This window comes from Belonocnema kinseyi, chromosome 5 (genome assembly GCF_010883055.1).
Source record: "Belonocnema kinseyi isolate 2016_QV_RU_SX_M_011 chromosome 5, B_treatae_v1, whole genome shotgun sequence".
In the NCBI taxonomy this organism is placed as follows: Eukaryota; Metazoa; Arthropoda; class Insecta; order Hymenoptera; family Cynipidae; genus Belonocnema; species Belonocnema kinseyi.
In genome coordinates this window covers 10164014-10183678 of record NC_046661.1, presented here as the reverse complement: position 1 = coordinate 10183678, position 19665 = coordinate 10164014, and the positions used below count along the sequence as shown (strand labels likewise).

Here is a 19665-nt window from a genome sequence, read left to right as displayed (position 1 = left end):
CTTTTACATCCAGGTAAGTGCCTGGCAATGCGCAGGTGCTATTTCTATGTCAGCCCCTACATGTACACCAATTTTCAACCTTATCCGAGTCACGTAAGTTAATTGCCAAAAATTCGCACCTTTGACAGGTCGCCACAGGTGAACGCATCCACTCACACCTGCCAGGCACCCATTTTTACGTTCCTCATCATCAGACGAACATCATATGTGAAAATTGGCCTTATCCGTATCACGCTCCCATTTACGTTGTCAGCCCACGGTATATGACACTTACTGTTGGCTTCCCCTGCAACCCCGAAAACGAGAAGTGTCGTAGAGTCTAATGTACATGCAAATTCAATGATACTTGGAATTGAATAATAATTGTTCATTGTTAATTATACATGGAAACAATGAATGCAAATATCTTTCAAAAAAATGTAAAGCAGCTGCAGTGCAAACAAATTATTTCGCACGCCAAAGTTTTATATTTAGAGGAGAGTACTCGAATATGAGATATTCTCGTAATATGAGATAGCGGGGTATCAGCTGAACTAAGAGACCCACTCTGTCGGTTCTATCACTAACTTGCAGCCCTTGAAGAAAAAGTAATTTCGTGGTATAGTCCATGTTTCGTAGGGCTTCTAAAGATTATCGGCGAACTTTTTGTGAAATCGATGGTGGTCGAGTTCTTGGAAGGGAATTCTTTATAACCCTATTTATTATTCATTAAATATGTATTTAGCATTAAAGTTTGCCTGGAGTGATGGGGATTGAGTAACTAAGTAGGAAAATATTGATAGTGTTAAAGTTTTTCATTTTACAGGTCGGCATAGTAAGTGCGTAGTTGCACGGTGTGGTTCTCATAATATGAGATACCTGTGGTTTTTATAACACTGTGTCTGCGCGGGAGAAATTAGTTACAAAAGTGTTTGTGACTACAGCAAAAACTAAATATATCTAAATAGCTGTAAATTTATACTTCGGAAACGCAGAATAAAGTTTTTCATTAAAAATAATACTTTATTTTGCATTTTATTAGCTATTTCCTGGGGTGTCTCATATTATGAGAATAGTTTGACGAGCTTGGAAAAAGCACTTTTTTACATTTTTTGTATTTTCAGCATAAACAAAAATGTTAATAAAATTTTTTATTTGAGCTCCTTATGGCAAACTAAATTTCCTTTAAAATGGCCTATATTACTTCTAAATTCAGCCCATAGAATTCCGACAATCACGCCAAACAGAGTTGGTATCTCATATTTGGGTACTCTCATCTACTTCTTTCATTTGTTTACAAAATTAACAATTTTTGTGTTTTAACAAATATAATTAAACATATATTATTTTTAGGAATATCTACATCAATTTAGATCATAAAGTAAAAGCTGGAATAGAAAAAGCGACGAATTCAAAAATTTTGCTAACAGTTTATTACAATTATGATTGTTGTTGGTTTATAAAAATTTGGACGGACAATCACTACCACAATAATTTAAAGCATTTATATGTTAGAATAAATTTTGTTTAACCAAAATTCTAAAATTTGACGATTTTTTGATTGACTTTCTTTATAATAATTAAATAACAAAATAATCACATTATTTGTGTGCTTGGAGTAAGCACTCCTACCACTTATATTTTTAACCCCATTTTTCATTTCATCTTTTAATATTTATTATTTGAAATTCAAGGACACAAGTTGAGAATGATAAGATTGTACTGATTACTAAGAATGAGAGTAGGTATCAAGCTCGGTGTGCAAGTTTTCGGTAAAGCTACACTTTTGTATGCACTTTAACCTTTCCATTCTTACTGTAATTATTAACCGATTTTCTGGTCTCTTCATTTCAATTTCTTATAATTACATGAATAAACTAATTCTGTAATTAAAATTAAATGAAGTCATCTTTTTACAAATGTTAGGTTTCGTAACCGGCGTGAATATCATGTGAATTAAAAGATACATCATTGCGCATAATTCAACACTCTACGGTGTATCTGGATATACTTTCGTGTACACTTTAACATTTCTATTAATACTGCAAATATTAACCGATTTTCATGAATCTTTTTTTCAATTTCATCAATGATTTCATAATTTCAGTTCTTGCGCCTCAGGGTGTCTACCTCGTGAGTTTTTCGAGGGTCGATGAGAGTGCTCTGAGAATCCACGCACAGGTAACACTGAGTGTCACTTCAATTTCCCTCTATTGTTATCTTCTTTTTTAATTATTGAACAAAATACAAACATTTTTCCTAAAAACCGGCTCTGGTCAGCAAAATAGAATAATATTTAAATGCCGTAAGCACAAAATCAGAAAAAAGATTCCAAATAGCGGTTGTAAAATGGGATCCCGTTTTCTTACAGGTTTTTCCACAGGTGAGTAAAATTAGACTGAACGTGCTGTAATTAAAAAAAAGAACAATATCCTACCTATGATAGGTCATGAGTTATGACCCCTCAAAATGGTCATTTTAGCCTGTTTTTACGGGCAAAAAAGTGGACTTTAGTTTTTTTTCAAATAAATCCTGTCAAGTTCAGTTTACGTTTATTGTTTCAGAGGATAAAATAGAGTCTACAAAAGTCTGAATTCATAAATAAATAATTTTTTATAACAAAAGCTTGCAATCACTACTTATGATTACTTTTTGGCCATTCCTTAGCATTTTTGTGGCAAAAAAGTCATCGTCATTGATTAAAAATATGTAATATGTTTTTTATCCATAAGCAAATATTTTTATTAATAACTTTTTATAACAAACTATCGCTATAATCACTGTTGAGTACTTTTTGATTACCTTTGTGGCAAAAAGTACTTATCATTGATTTAAAATGTGATATATATTTTTTATCGATAAACAAATAGTTTTTAAAATAATTGTTCATAATAATTTTTTTCAATAAATACTTTTTCTGCATTCAGTTTTATACTTACCGTAAATTTCCGTAAATTATGCATAATATGCTGTGACCATTTTTTCGCATTAAGAATAAGTATTTTTAATTCCAAAAAATGGTCACAGCAAATTACGTACAATTTACAGAAATCACTGCGAATTATAAGCGCCTTGGAGGTAAGTACCGGATTGAATGCAGTAAAAGTATTCATTAGAAGGCATTGTTACAAATAATTACAAAAAACTATTTAGTTGTTTATTGATAAAAAATATATATCACATTTTTAATTAATTATAAATATTTCGTGCTACAAAATTATTTAAAAGTAATTATGACAAAGTTTTATAATAAATAATTATCAAAATCTGTTCGGTCATTAATAAAAAAATATATATCACATTTTTAATCAATGATGAGTACAAGAACTCAAAATTGGTTGTAGCAATATTTTGTTATAAACAATTATTAATACAAATATTTTCTTATGGATAAAAAACATTATACATTTTTAATCAATTATGATGACTTCTTTGCCACAAAAATGCAAAAAAATGGCCAAAAAGTAATTATATGTAGTAATAGCAAGATTTTGATACAAAAAATTGTTTATTAGTCAATGTCAAAAGACGTATTATACATAATAAATTAATCATATACACTTATTTGGGACAAAAATGTTGAAATATGACCGTAATCCTACTTTACGGTACGCTCAGGTACCTCTATGTATGAAGAGTACACTTTCCAAGGTCATATCTCGTGAACCATGTAAGCTAGATCACTTTTTTTTTATATTTACGCCAAATTGGCTCCACTTTTATTTATTCTCTAGGAACTTTGTCGTGGGTTCCACAGGAAATGAGGTATTTTCCAAAAACACAACTTCTTCGTTTTTAGTGAAAAATGCAAAAAATAAAATAAAATTTTTGAAACCTTACAATTCCCAAATAATAGGTATAAAAGACTTTTTTTTAGCTATATGCAGATTTTTGTAGACTCTATTTTATCCCCTGACACAATAAACGTAAACTGAACTTGACAGGATTTATTTGGAAAAAACTAAAGTCCATTTTTTTGCCCATAAAAACAGGCTAAAATGACCAACTTTGAGAGGTCATAACTCATGACCTATCATAGGTAGGATATTGTTCTTTTTTTAAATACAGCAAGTTGAGTCTAGTTTCACTCACCTGTGGAACACTTTTTCGTGCAGAAGTTGTGTGCGAAGACACACAGTATTTTTTTAAACGTAGTGATTTTTCGCTGAAAACCCCCAAAAATGTGGATTTTTTATATCATAACTCGGAACCAATAGAAGTAATCGGATATATTTTTCAACAAAATTCGTACGGAATTTTGTTTCCTTTCTTTTTTCTGTTGGATATTTTACTCTAAAATGCAATGGGAATTATCCGTCCTCGCAAAAGTAACTTTTGGAACTGGATTATTTACTGTACTATTAATGTTGGGCTTAGTCGGAATAAAATTAAAAACAAAAATTAATTAAAGAGTTCAGAATGACGAGTTAATAAAAGTTAATATACAATTTAACAACTCGTCATTTTTAACGATCCGATCTTCTCAATTTTCTGGGAAGTGCATTCTGAACATAGGAAAAGAAAGTTTTTATACGCTGAAAAAAAATATTTATCAAGCTTCTAGACCTTTTTTATTTCAAGGTATATAGATTTTACATACTTTGAAAGATTTGAAGAAATTTAACAAGGTTTTGAAATATTTAGACGATTATATAAATATTTCAATTATTTTAAACGATTGCTAAATTATTTAAGACTGTAAGAGATTTCAAATATTCCACTGATTTGAAAAAATTCAAAAAATTTCGGGACGATTGTACGAATATTTCAAAGAACTCATAAAGTTTTCAAGATATTCAAAAAAATTTCACAAATCTTTTGAAGATTTAAAAGATTTTGCAAAATTTTTCTAAAATTCCAAATTATTTCACACAAATTTGAAGATTTTATACTTTAAAAGATTTCAAGAAATTCAAATTAATACAAAAGATTTCACTAAAAGGAATTAATAGGACTTTTACAATATTTCTAAACATTTCTAAAAAAATTTCAAAAAACTCCAAAAGATTTTACGTAAATTTCAAGATCTAACATAAAGTTTACAAACTTTAAATAATTCGACTACATATTTTATTTCCGATGTAAACCTATTTATGGTTTAAATTGTTTTCCAGCCCTCCTGATGATAAGCTCTGAAAAAGCACTGGCGAACGGCACGGGGCCGCCAGAACCGTTTCATTGGCTGTTTGTGCTGATTTCGTTACCTAAACGGCACTGAGAAGTGATGCGACAGTCATATAGTGGTCCTATTGTATTCTTCACGTATCGGGCGGTCAAAGTTATTTAAAGAAGTTGACCATCACCAACCCGACTCCCTTTTTTTAAAACGGATTTTCTTCAAATTATTAACATTTTTGTTTACTTTATGAATCTTCCCATTATACATATTTATAATTGAAGGGTCACAGTGCATACGGGCGTATTTGCAAAATTTTCTAAAATCGGTTTATTGGCTTAAACTACTTATTTCTCCCTAACTCGTGTCCCTGTTGAAGGTGTTGGTCCAGTTCGACCCGAAAGTGCCACGATGCTTGCTGGCGTAAGTGTCATGCTTCATAATGTTGTGTCACCGCAGCAACATTTATTTTTAGAGCACGTGTCGATTGTGGTTTTTTGAAGTTTGTCTGTCAAAAATTATGAATTCTTGGATAGAAATAATTTCTGCAAAAGTTACTTTTTATGTGTCAAAATTGAAACTTTCTGGTGCGCGCCGATCTTTGACCAGGGCTTTCTCGGACATGGTTGCCTTTTTAATAAGCTCTTTTTGCAATTCAATAGAGCTGCCAAAAGCTCAAAAGTATTATCTTGTTTTTCTCTTAAATTAACAAATTAAACAGTTAGGCAACTTTTTATGTATCAAAATAGAAGCTTTTTGATGATTGTCGATTTGTAACCAGCGCTTTCTCACACATGGTTATCTTTTTTAAAGTGCTCTTTTTTGCGATTCAATAGAGCTAACCAACAGCTTAAAAGTACTTTCTTGTTTTTATTTTAAATTACAAAATATATAATTTATTTAACTTTTCCTGTATAAAAATCGGAATTAATGGGGACACGCTGTACCTTTGATAAAGGTTTTCTCTGAGGAGGATGCTTTTTCAGGATGCTTGTTTCATGGTTTGATAAAGCCTAACAGTACTTCCAAACCTTTTTGCATTTTTTTTGTTACAATTACTTGCGTGAAAGTTAGACAGTTTTCCAGTTCTCCTGTAAAATTCGTATTTTGGCACACTACTATACTACTTTAGAGTTGAATTAAAAAATGTTCTCTGTTTTAGCGTATCTCATTCGATTTACGAGATACCTTATATTCATTCAAATTTTAAACATCTTAAAGAAAAAGTTAAACATCTGAAATAATCAAAACCTGTAGATTCTCAATTTCTAACATTCTCATATAATAGGTGTTTCGGTTAATAATGTCGATTTTGCTAAGATATGGCGTTACTGATACGTTTTTTGGTATAGAAGCATGGTGTCTACGGCGTTTTGAAGATTCGACATACGTCACCAAAAGCCAGTTTGTTCTGGATTGTGTTTGAAAAAATAACATATTTTTTCAAAGCTCTGAAAATGTCGAATTACGTACCTGAAAAAGCCGTTTTTCGAGCAAGTTGAATAACGTTCTTTGATTGGAAGAAAACAACTGCTGAAAGTTATAGATTATTGATCAAAGCTTACGGGGAAAATGTTATAACCCAAAAAACTTGTGAACGATGGTTCCAACGGTTTAAAATAATCGGGTAGCTCGCGGCAATTCTATGGACGTCATTTTAATACTTGCCAAAATTTCAAATTCTTTTGTTTTCATAGTCAACAGTTTGAAACTCGTAGACTGGCTAGCAACTGTTGATGCATTTTGCAACAATTTATCCTTAAACTGGTCAAAAATTCGAGTGAAAAGACGTCATTTTAGTACTAATGAAACCCATTGGGAATGATTGTTTGAATGGTAACAACAAACGAAAAATTTGACTGGCAGCTTCTCGGTGGTGCCACAGTTGACTGGCATTATGTCAAACACCTCAAAAATTCGATTGAAAAAACGTCATTTTATTACTCTAAAACCCATCGGGGATGATTCTTTAGGTGAAAACAACTAACAAAAGTTTGACTGCCAGCTCCTGGGTGGTACCAAAGTTGACTGGCATGCTGTCAAACATCTCAAAAATTCGAGTGAAAAAACGTCATTTTAGCTCTCTTGAAACCCTTTGGGAATGATTCTTTGAATGCTAAGAACTAACAAAAAAATTGAATGGCAGCTTCTCGGTAGTGCCAAAGTTGACTGGCAGACTGTCAAACATGGCAAAAATTCGAGTGAATAAACGTTATTTTAGTACTCTTGAAACCCATTGGGAATGATTGTTTGAATGCTAAGAACGAACAAAAAAATTGACTGACAGATTCTCAGTGGTGCCAAACTTGACCGGTAGGTTGTCAAGCATATAAAAAATGACAGGATGAAAATTAGAACCGTCATTTTAGTACTCATTTTAGTATTCCCAATAAGTTTCAAGAGTAATAAAATGACGCTTTTTCACTGGAATTTTTGACCTGATTGAGAGCCTTCCAGTCAGAATATTATACCGTGAAAAGTTTGAAGGCGCCTCGAAATAAAGTTTTATTTACGATAATAAATAAGTAGTATATAAATAATTAATAATAAGTTCTTAAAATCCTTTAAAAAAGCAGTTTTTATTCGGCCTACTGGATATAAGGGTGCTTCATAAAAATTATGTTTTTATTTTTTTGCAACCGTATTGCGTCAGTTTGTTTCTCTGGTTTCATCCTGTCATTTTTTATATGATTGACAGCCTGTCAGTCAACTTTGGCACTACTCAGGAGCTGCCAGTGGAACTTTTTTTTAGTTCTTAGAATTCAAACAATCATTCCCGATGGGTTTCAATAGTATTAAAATGACGTTTCTTCACTCGAATTTTTGGCGTGTTTGACACTGAAAGGCGAGAAACCATTTGAGAAATTCTGCTAGCCAGGCAGAAAAGAAAAGGTTTCTTGCATCGAATTGTGACAGCTGATGAAAAGTGGATCTATTTTGACAACCCAAAGCGAAGAAAATCATGGATAGACCCAGGCCAGCCTTCAACGTTACAACCAATGCGCAATATACATGGAGAGAAGGCTTTGCTGTGTATTACGAACTGCTGAAGCCTGGTGAAACGATTACTGGCGAAGGTACTGAAAACGATTAATTAAATTAAACAAATAATTGAAGGAAAAATGAGAAGAATACGCGCAAAGACACAAGAAAGTCGTTTTTCAACAAAAAAATCCACGGCCTCATGTTGCGAAACCAGTCCAAAACTATTTGGAAAACATTAAATGGGACATCCTACCCCACCCGCCATATTCACCGGACTCGGCTCAATCGGACTACCACTTATTACGATCGATGCAGCATGGACTTTCAGACAAAAATGTCCAGTCTTACGAAGAAGTGAGAATTTGTCTCGATGAATGGTTAGCCTAAAAAAATGAACAGTTCTTTTGGTCAGGAGTCCTTGCATTGCCAGAACGATGGGGAAAAGTTGTAGAAAACGATGGCCAATACTTTAATTATCAAGGTAATTCTTATTGTTATGTAAACAAAGGGCCAAATTCTTCGAAAAAATCGACATCATTAACCGAAACACCTATTATAATTTCAAAATTTTACGAATTTCATTTTTTTATTTTTAATCCCTTTCAGCTTGCCTACTTGGTAGCCTGGTCGCAGGTATAAAGAAAACTTCTGCTGGCATTTAAACCCGGAATCTGAGTAGCTTTAAACGAGCAGCACTAGAACGGCCCTAGGCAGTGCAGTTTCAGGGCTGTTTCAGTGCTTTTTGATTGGCGGGGAATCAAAAAATATCGTGTAGTCTAGGCACCTGGTAATTTTACAACGTATTAACTATGCAATTCGCGTTTTTTGCTAAAACGGTTTATTAAAGAGCCATGATTAAAATCCCAAGTTTTCTAGAAATGACGTTTTAACATTTTTAATAAACATTCATGGAAAAATAATGTAGTTGCAATTTTCAATTGCAAATAATACAATTGAAAAATTGCATTAGCGCATATTCGAGTGAAGATTATTTGTCGTCTCGATGCGCTCTATTAAATTAAAAAAAGAATCATCAATTTTCATCAAGTAAATTCTCGTAGATATGACTACTCGAGCGAGTTTGAAATCGGCACAGCGTTTCCGTGCAAGCGACGAAAAGCGAGAAATCCCTATCTCCTCCCCAGCGCCCTCGAATGTGCGGCATTGACGCTCCGCGAAGAGGTCACTTTCACTTGCCTTCCCCCGCGCTACTAATTGTAATAAACAATCGAACTTGGCGTCAAAATTTCTTTAAAAAAGACATGCACTTGATATGCGAAATTACAGTGAGCTGCGTATTTTTTCATGGAAATACGGTCATTTGAAAAGTTGCCCTTAGGTGAAAAATGAAAAATATTTGCAAATTGATCAAAAAAATGTTTGTTGTTTAATCAAATATAAACGCTTGAGTATCAACTCCAGTGGCGAAACCCGATGTGCGATTGCTGGATTGACGTTCGCAGCAATAACAAAAAAGAGACTTATCTTAATTAATAATGTAATATTTAAGAAACAGCAATATCAATGTGATTAAAAAAAAATAGTGAACATTGTTCAATAATTAATGTATAATAATCGGGTATTCGCATTCTAAAAAATGTATTTCTTGCTGTTAAATTAATTATTGAATTTTTGAGGAGAATCTTACTTAATAATTTACTTGCAAGTAAAATAATAAAGTTTTTTTAATTGCGTCATATCATAGAGAATTTCATTCTCTACAACATTGATTAAGAACTTTTCGTTGTGTAATTCATTTTTTTGTCCAAACCATGATTAAATGTAAAAAAAGCAGGAATTTCGCCATTTGAACGCCATTGGGGAGGGGGGGGGGGCTCCACTTTTTACATTTATCTTATGAGGTGGTTGAGAAACCATCTGTCAAATTTTCAAGGTGCTACTATTTTACGCAGGGAAAACATTTAGATTGACTGGACTATATCTAGTGACTTAACGATAGTAGCACATCTATTCATCAAAACACGTAATTGAAATGGGTACAATGGGCCGTAAGTTAAGAGTTGCTTTAATTCCAGTTGAAAAATACCTGTTTTTTTCACTTCTAAAGCTTCCGATAATTATCACGCTAATACTGGCTCTGCAGCTAAACTGATGAAAAAATCATGATTTTTTTATGAAGTATTGCAGGTAAAAAATCGATTCCACCTTATTATCTCAAACATATGTCCGAAAAAACAAAAAACACTAGATATTATATACAAAAGCGATGTGTGTGAATTTGATGTTTCAAATTCAGAGACAAAACTTAGAAGACCTGTAGTGTGGGCAGACGCAGAAGTTTTAGAATTTGTCTAAGAGAAAAGAGGTATAATAGGAAATTTACTCATAAAAATGATGATGGATGGAGGTCAACATTTTTTGAAAATATGCTGAACAATATTTAATAAACCTGCTTCGCCAGAAATAAACAGAAGCAGTCCTTATTCTGAAGGTGTAACTTGTGCCAAAAAGGCTAAATTAACAAGTAATGCAAATACAACAAATACAAATTGTTAGCTTTTGTACCAGATGTAAAAGAATCTTATGAAAATACTAATAATAAAAATAAAATAATATACAATCCTTGTTCAATTTAATCAACGTCAACGACATTCCTTTTAGGTTACTCAGTGATTTTAAACTTTTACTCGTCGTTAATGGTCAACAGACAGCCACTTCAATGTATCCTTCTCTGCATTGTTTTATTTCACTCAAGTAATTGAAAGAGAATGAACAAAACAATTCAACCGATAGTAAGAAAGATATAATAAAATTAGTTTTCTTAAAGTTTTTCTGTAGGATATGTACGAAACGAGCAGTTTTGGAAAAACTTTTTTGGTTACAAATAGCTCAAAGTAGCCAAAAATGATGTTTTTTTTGAAGAGTCATAACTCTTGATCTATGATGAATAGAAGGTTATTTTCTTTTTTAGATACACGTATAATATTCTGACCAACAACTGTTTCTTTTGCACTACTTACTTAACTTCACCAAGAAGCGAAGTATTTTGAAAAATTTGAACCCGAATCATTTATTCTGACATACACTGAAAAAAATAATTCTTAGCACCAAGTAAATGCATTTACTTGAATTTTATTTATTAGCACCAAGAAAATATTCTGTAGTAGAAGTAATTTTTATTTAAACCAGGCATATATCTTTTCTTGATCTACAAAAGTGAATTCTTTGGCTGTATTTGCTTGATTAAAACACATATTTCTTACATTCAAGAAAATGATTTCCTTAATTCAAAAGGTCTAGATTCGTTGAAATGTGATTGGTGGTTCAAAGAAATATATATTTGTTTCAAAGAGTTCGATTCTTTGAACTGATTCGGGACTCATTTGAATCAATAATTTTGCCATACGTGAATGAAGAATGTAGATTTATTTATATCAGAGAAATAACAATTTAATTCAAAATAATATTGATTAAATTGCAATATATATTTTTTTGTTACAAAGTGTTCATGTATTTATAGCAATGGAGCATTTATTAAGGTGAAAAAGGTTTTGTGTTTACATAAATTCTTATTTCTTCGGTGGAAGAAAATATCTCATTTGATTACTAGATTTAAGTTATTCATAACAAATAAGCATTTATTCCAAAGAAGTAATCATTTTTTTAAATCAAAAATTTAATAATTTCGTGTCATTTGTTACGAATGAATACTTCTTTAGATTAAATAAATATATTCTTAAATTAAATATCGATGTTTTGATTTGAAGAAATATTTCTTTGGTATTTATGGTGAGGTTTAAATACGGTTTTCCGCTTTACAATGTCCTTCAATGCAACCTTCAATGCCCGCATAGGTAGGAAGTTTTGTTCCCGAGTCATATTAAGAAAGCCTCTCACTACGCTGCCCAAAAACTCTAGGAACCCGTATTCTCTCCGTATGGCCAAGTTGGTTTGGCAAGCGATGGCCCGCCAATGCCGAATTAAGGAAACTTGTGGCCCAGGGCTGCAACGTTTTTGTGACCCGTTTTACAAAAGGCAGTTTAAGTGCCTTAGTTTTCATAATATTAAATTTAAAACTTTTTGGATTCATTTTAAAAGCACATTTTCATATAATATAAAATGTCAAAACTAAACAAACTTTAAATTGACCGAAAACTGGTTTTCACCATACGGCCCCCTCAAAGACTCATCGTCAGTTTGTTATTAAGGGGGAAGGGGGGCCCAAGAGAAGGCCGTTTTTTTTGTTCTCTTTCTCTGATGACTGTTGCGGGAATATATTATGGATTATGGATATTCCGGAAAGTATTGATTTTTCGAAAAAAAGGCAAATTTGTTTGGAATTAAAAATTAGTCGAATCGTTTGAGCTAAACAAAAAAAAGTGTTGGTTGAAATCGGTTAATATCTTCTGTTCCCTTTTTTTAATTAAAAATTTTGAATATTCCAAAAAAATTCCCTATTGTATCGAAAATTATGGCGAATTTTTTATATGTACATTTTTTGCTAATGAATAATAATAAAAAAATTTAAATGAAAAAAAAATGGTTTGCTCAATTTAGAATTTTTTGAAAGTGGCCAAAAACAAGTTTTTTGGATTGAGTCCTATGCACATTTGTAATATAAAATTTGAAATATATAGCCGCATAAGTTGAAGATGGTATAAAAAGACTGAATAATAAAAACACAACAGGTACGGATAGAATTTCTAGCTTCTTGTGTTATCGGAAAATCTTTTATATATTTACAATCAGGCATTGAAAGCAGGTATTTAGCCAGGGTTGTGGAAGGATTCAAAAGTATGTCCAGTGTTTAAGGGAGGGGACAAATATGACATAAAAAACTATGGCCAATATCAATCTATGTAATTTTTCAAAAGTTTTTGAAATGTGTATAGTGGATATATTTATGCCTTATCTGATGCAAAATTTGAAATTTGAGCAGCATGGATTAGTCCCAAAAAAATCCACAGTAACAAATTTAGCCGAATTTACAGAATATAGTTAAAAAGCACAGATTGGGAGTGATCAGGTGGGTGTCGTTTATTTAGATTTTTCCAAAGCATTCAGTAAGGTTAATCACAGAATGGTTATAGATAAATTGCACAATCTGAATTTGCCTGACAACCTACTGTTTTTATTGGATAATTTTTCAAAGAGTAGGAAACATTTTGTTTAGTATGCTGGTCATACATCTAAAGCTTATCATCCTTCTTCCGGTGTAGCACAGGGTTCGAATCTGGGTCCTATATTTTTCGTAATATATTGCAACGATATAAGTTATTCATCAAAATAGAAAATATTTAAGATTATGTTCTTTTACAGGAAGACCTTGATAAATTTCATACTTGGTATCTAGATAATAAAATTCTCTTAAACTTTAACAAATGCGTAGTAATAACGTATTCAAGATCAACGTACTCAATATTCTTTATTTATTAAATAGATAATATAATATTGTGCAGAGAATATAATAGAGCATTAGAAAGAATACAAAGAAGATTCTTACGATATCTAGCATTTAATGAAGACAGAGTAGTATATCATGTTAGGTGGAGATCTTACTTCTCTTTGTATACTAGCTTCAACTTAACTGTCATTGGAGCTTAGATGCACTTCACGTTACTTGAAGTTTATTTATAAAATCCTTCAGGGAAAAATTGATTGTTCTTATTTATTTGGATGCTTGCAATTTCGGGTACCTCAGAATAACTCCAGATCTAACCCCCCCGGTTTATATAAACAATGAAAAAGCACGCAGTTTTTATAATTCTCTAGTGTATGAAATGTCTGTGGGGACAATGGGATGTGCTTGGTGCATGATAGTTCACTTAACTTGCGTAATCAAACGGTAAATCAATTAAATACAATTGCGAAAAAATATGTATTAAATAAGAAAAGATAAATATATAGTAACCTTGTGGATGTTTGATCTAGTTAATATTTGAGAATAAAACAAGTGCTTGACTAAAATTTTTGTAAATGTGTGTAAAAATAATTGTGAGCATGATTAAAATTAATCAACTAAGAAATACATCAATAAAGAGGAATTGAATTGAATCAGAATAAAACAAGTAATCCGAAAACATATTCAAAAAGTCTAGTGGTATATTAATAAAAATGTTTTCTGTCACTTCTGAGTTTCAGGAACAGAATGGCCAGTAACGAAGAGTATTTTGTCCTGAGCTAAAGCCTTTCCGATTTATAAAATTTTTATCTTCATACATGAATATACAAATATGCATACATGAATTTCATATGCGTGAATTATAAAATAAATTTTGTTCTCATCATGTGCGTTTATATGAGTCTTATAACTGACTTATGTATTGCTTATAATACATTAAAATTTCATGAAATTTTAAAAATATCTAGTAGTTAAAGTAATTTAAGTAGGTATGCACTTTCGATTTTTTGGATGTCCCGACAAATATATTTTATTTACCGTTTATTTATCTATGCGCGCGGCTCGCTTCGCTCGCAAGTTTAGCGCTCCTAGGGCGCGCGACTATTGGTTCTCGCGCTTTACGCTTGATCATATATATACCTCGCGCTTCGCACTCGATAATGTATTTAACTCGAGCTACGTCCTCGATCTTTGTGCATAGACTTTTTTAAACTAATGGCGAAAGCATCGACAACAGTAATTTCGTAATTTTGAATTTAATCGGACAAAGTAAGTAACAAGATAATTCTAAGAGAATGTGGTGCAGAAGAGACGCTAATAGACACATGGGAAAGAAATCGGTTAAGATGGTTCGGACATGTTGAGAGAATGCCAAATGAACGACTAACGAAACAAGTGTATCAAGGTAAAGTAAATGGAAACGTGCCCAGAGGTAGAACGCGGAAAGAATGGTTAGAATGTGTGAATGAGACCCTACTTAGAAGAGACATAAGAAGTCACAGAAACACGAGAACCTGCATAAAAAAATGTATGGACATAAAAGAAGCTAGAGAAGTATGCCAGGACAGGAAAGTATGGCGGCAAATAGAAAATAAAAAGAGTGTCAGTAGAGTGAATGTCGCCTGAAACAAAGACCTTGGCTATTAATGGACCCAAGTGGGGAACCTTACATAACGACTTCGTGAGGTTCTTCGCTTGGGGTGATTGCTAGAGAGATTGATCAGCAACATGGGTCGGAGCAGTGTTGCGGAACGAACGTGTTATTTACTGAAATAGCACGAGAATTCTGGATCAATCTGAAAAATCTCTATCCTTTCCACACACTACTCCTTTCACCTGCCGAGTGAGTTACGCCTACCCCGAAAGGGAAATGGCTTAATGGTGTAATAATAATAATAATTTTGTTAAAGCACCTTCGGCCTTAACGAACACATTGTTATGACGTATCTCGTGCTTCGCACTCGAGTTTACCCCTGAAATTTTAAATCATTCCCATAAATGTATATTATTATAATTATTAAAACAGACGTAGTTTCATTGTCCCGTGTGAAAAAGGTGCGGATACTTGAAAAAAAAATTGTTGTTGTTTAACATTTTATTGCAACTTTAATCGTTTTTCCGTAAACTTAAATGTCTCATTTCTCATATTTTTTATGATTTAAACTTTACGCATACAGTCTACTGAGCAGCCTTACCGTTTTCTAGCTTCTAAATTACATATTTAGAAAATGCATTTATATATTTGAGAATCTTTGCTTAAAAGGTTCATTTTCGTGTGTTTTTGGAATTTTGTAAATATTTTAACTCTGGTAATTTTTGGTTTTATGAAAAAAGTCAACAGGATAAATTGTTAAACTTTTTGAGTACTATCAGCATCCGTAAAGAAAATGTTTAAATTTTGGAAAAAAGTGGTCTCAAAAATATTAAAAATGCGCTCTTTTTTTGAATTTTATATCCAAAATAAGTGGCTAACAAACTTGACCTTCAGCTTAGGACACTAAAAGAGTGTGCCAAAGGCCAATCTGATAGAATAATTTTTTCAAAAGTATTCGGCTCACAGACAGACAGGAATACATACAGACAGACACATTCGTAAAAACCTATTTTTCGGATTCATGTGTTTCAAAATGTGGACATTTGGCAAAACCTGGGGGGGGGGGGTCAAATTTTACACAAATCTAATATCTTTTCAGATGAGAATGTAAAAATGATGTATTTGTCATGAATTATTTTTTGATAGTTCTGTTTTTGGTTTTATTCGTAAAAAAATAGCATTAAAAACATGAAAAAATTAATTTTTTAAAACTCCCACACACGCGATGAAAAATAAATTAAAAGAGAAAAGTTGTGTTAAGAATGTGTCCACGCAGAGGGCAGATTTTTTTACTGTTAATGATGTTTTTCATGATTAAAGCCTTTTATTTGTTTTTCATGATTACTCATCCTACCAAAATGTGGTTAATAACAAATTTGTAGATCTTTTTAAATGCACACTTTTTGTTCTGTAATCTTTTACCTTATTTTGCACAGCTTGGCAGAAAAATGTAATTTTTGGATTTTTTATTATTTTGTTTACTGTCAAAATTAGAATTTTTGATTTTTCAAGAGAATTCAAAATTTTGTTATCTTAATCTTGTAGGGCATTCAAAACGCTACATGTTTCTTTTCATTACTTTTTTCATATCGTGCGTTATTTGGCATAAAATATTCATTTTCTTGTGTTTTTTTTTTGGAATTTTCTAAATCCAATAACTCTGGTAATTTTGGGTTTTATGAAAAAAATCATCAGGATAAATTGTTCGACTTTTTGAATACTATGAACAACCGTAAAGAGAATTTTTGAATTTCAAAAAAAGTGGTCTTAAAAATATTCAAATTTTACACAAATCTAATCATTTCTCTCACGAGAATGTAATAAAACATTAAATTAGTGTTAGATTCTTTAAATTCTAAATGACTTGAAAATGCACCTCTCTTTTTATCTTTCTGTTTCATATATTCTAATGTTATAATTAGTAAACTAAATGTTTCGTTGGAACAAAATGACTTACTAGTATAGTGAAGTTAAATCTTTGAAAGAAATCGAAACATAACTGTATTTGATATCAAATTAATTAATAATGGACAGAAAAGTATGTTATGAAAGCATATTTCGACTGTGTTTATTAATTAAAGAACGCTATTTAGCATTAGCCCGCCAGAGTGATAAAAGAACGCTCCCGCGAGCTTCAGCTCTTCTTGCGCACATCTGTCGCATTACTCGGAAACCCCGAGGCGAGAAGCGAGGAAGGACATCACGAGACGAGAAATAATGAAACAAGGCAAAACGAGACGAAAAATACCGAGACAGCAGGTATGTCTTGTCTCGTCTCTTCTCGTTCCTCGGGATTTCTTGCTAGGCGGCAACAATAATAAGCACCTCATAAGGGAGTTGCGACGGTAATACACAGAATATTCTATTATGCTGCTCGTCCTGATTATCGGTGCTGTTGGAGGTGCCTGGCGTTCATTAATTAATAGCCTAAAAAGCTTCCCTACATATCAACAAAATGCTAAAACGACTTCGGGGAAGATGCAGAAGGCGGTCGTCCACGCATAGTTCCTGTTAAACCATCTTATATACCTTCCATCCTCGTGCATCTTTCTCACTTCATCGATCTGCAATCCATTCGTTTGAAAATACCTTTCGCTTTCCAACTCCATCTTTGCACCACTACGTTTGTTCTCCTTCTTCCACCAACACTCCCTAACCAGCCAAAAATTTCTCCTCATATTTACACGCTCGACTCCCTGTTATAATCCCTAAACTCGTTCTGCCTGTCTCCCTCCTGACAATATAGTTCGGCGTATTTCTTGTCAACACCAGTGTCCATTTTACATACCTCTTCTGCATCCTATTTACCTCCTCACTTACCTTGCACCCTCACACCTCCACTCCATAAAATAAGACACTCATCACTAGCGAATCGAAAAATGTTATTCTCCTTCCAAAATCATCTAAGAACAACCTCTTTCCCGGCCCCCACACCTGCCTCGTCACCACATTTGCCCTTCTCACTCTCGCTTTTATATGACAATCCACTCACCTATTCCTCCGAAACAGGAAACCCAGATACACAAGCTCTTTCAACATAACCTTGCACTCTCGAAAATGTCCTCTAAATGATAAAGTCGGTCCTTTAATCGTTGCAATAGAATACTTTAAAAGCAGATTCGTTTCACTCTTAAACGATCTAGTTTAACGCTAAAAGTATGCACTTTGATAAATAAACGATTGCCTTTTTAAAGAGCGGTGATGCGCTTTCACGCATGTGCACACGCATGCGCGTAAATTATTTTTCGGAAAGAGTACGTCCCATTGTAACCCTTAAACTGCACCTTCTACGCGATAAAGTAGAATCGATTATCGTTGAAACGATTCTTGGTTAAACGACTCGCACTTTAACCGTTAAAGGATCTGGTCTCAAACAATTCTGAAACGATGGCACTTTAACCGTAAAAGTATTTCTCTATCGTTAGGAGGAAATTTCTGAGAGTGTGCACTTTTGCTTGTTCAACTCTAAGCTATTTTTATGCAGGTATCTTCTCAACATTTTCATAATCTCCTTTGAATCCTCCTTGCTCTTTTCTAGCAGCACTATGTCATCTGCATATGCGAGTGACCATATCCTGACCCCTCCCATCATAACTGCCCCTACAACTCGGGTCGCTCCCTTACTTTCCATATCCGCGATTAAAATTGTAAAAAGCGTTGGGCTAAGCGGAAACCTTTGCCTCAACCCCCTATCAATTCAGAAACCCCCCGAGATTTCCTACCCTCCTCTCATCCTATCTTTCGTTTCCTCATATACCTCCCTTACCATCTCGATCAGGCCTCTCTCCACTCTCCTCTCCTACATCGCCTCTCACAACGTCATATTCCTTTTCCCTCGAAATCCTTCCGCAGCCTATTCGCCAACACCATCGCATATACTTTGTACGCCGTATTTATTAGCATTATCCCTATAGAATTTGTCTGCCTCTCAATGTCCTCTTATTATCCTTTCACTACCACCTTCAGCCTCTCCCTTACTTCTTGTGTATCAAACATCCACGCTTCGTTGTCTACCCTATTCAACCCTACTACCTGAGACCTTTTCAACTCCCTTATCTTCTCCTCTATTCCCTCGTCATTTAGCTCCTTTCCATTTATCTCCCTTGTTCTTCTACTCCCCTAATCTATCTTCCATGTATCTGAGCCCTAAAATGAATCTTAAAAAAATTCCCTTCATTCCTCACTTCCTATCTTCTCAGTTATCCTCACCCTACCTTTCCTTAACCAATTAATTATCTTCCACACGTCCCCTTCCGCCCTAACACTTCTCAACTCCTCTGCCAGATCTTTCTCCTTTTCCGGGTCTTTCTTCTTACACACCAATCTTAACTCCTTTCTCATTTCTACGTACTCCTCCCTTTTCGCAGTTACTTTCTTTCAGTTTCTGTACTTCTTTTTCATATTTTTTTTTCATCTGTTTACATTTTCTATCCCGCCTTCCGCCGCCTTCCCCTTTTATCCACAAACTCAATGGCTGATGGTCTGATTCCACTTCCACTGCGAATTTCTCTACACCATCCTTTCATATTTATGATCACATAGTCTGTCACCGATACCCCCATATTACTCACAGTCGTGCATTCTCCCTCTTCATCCCCTGTTACCATACTATTCTCGACCTTCCGCCTC

General features: G+C 33.3%; 1 protein-coding gene across 1 annotated transcript in view; it reads left to right on the top strand.

Moving 5' to 3' along the window:
• The window catches only part of LOC117172537 (nucleosome assembly protein 1-like 1-B), an 83455-nt gene that overhangs the window by 38349 nt on the left and 25441 nt on the right, over positions 1-19665 (top strand). The gene's annotated exons all lie outside the window — the stretch shown is intronic.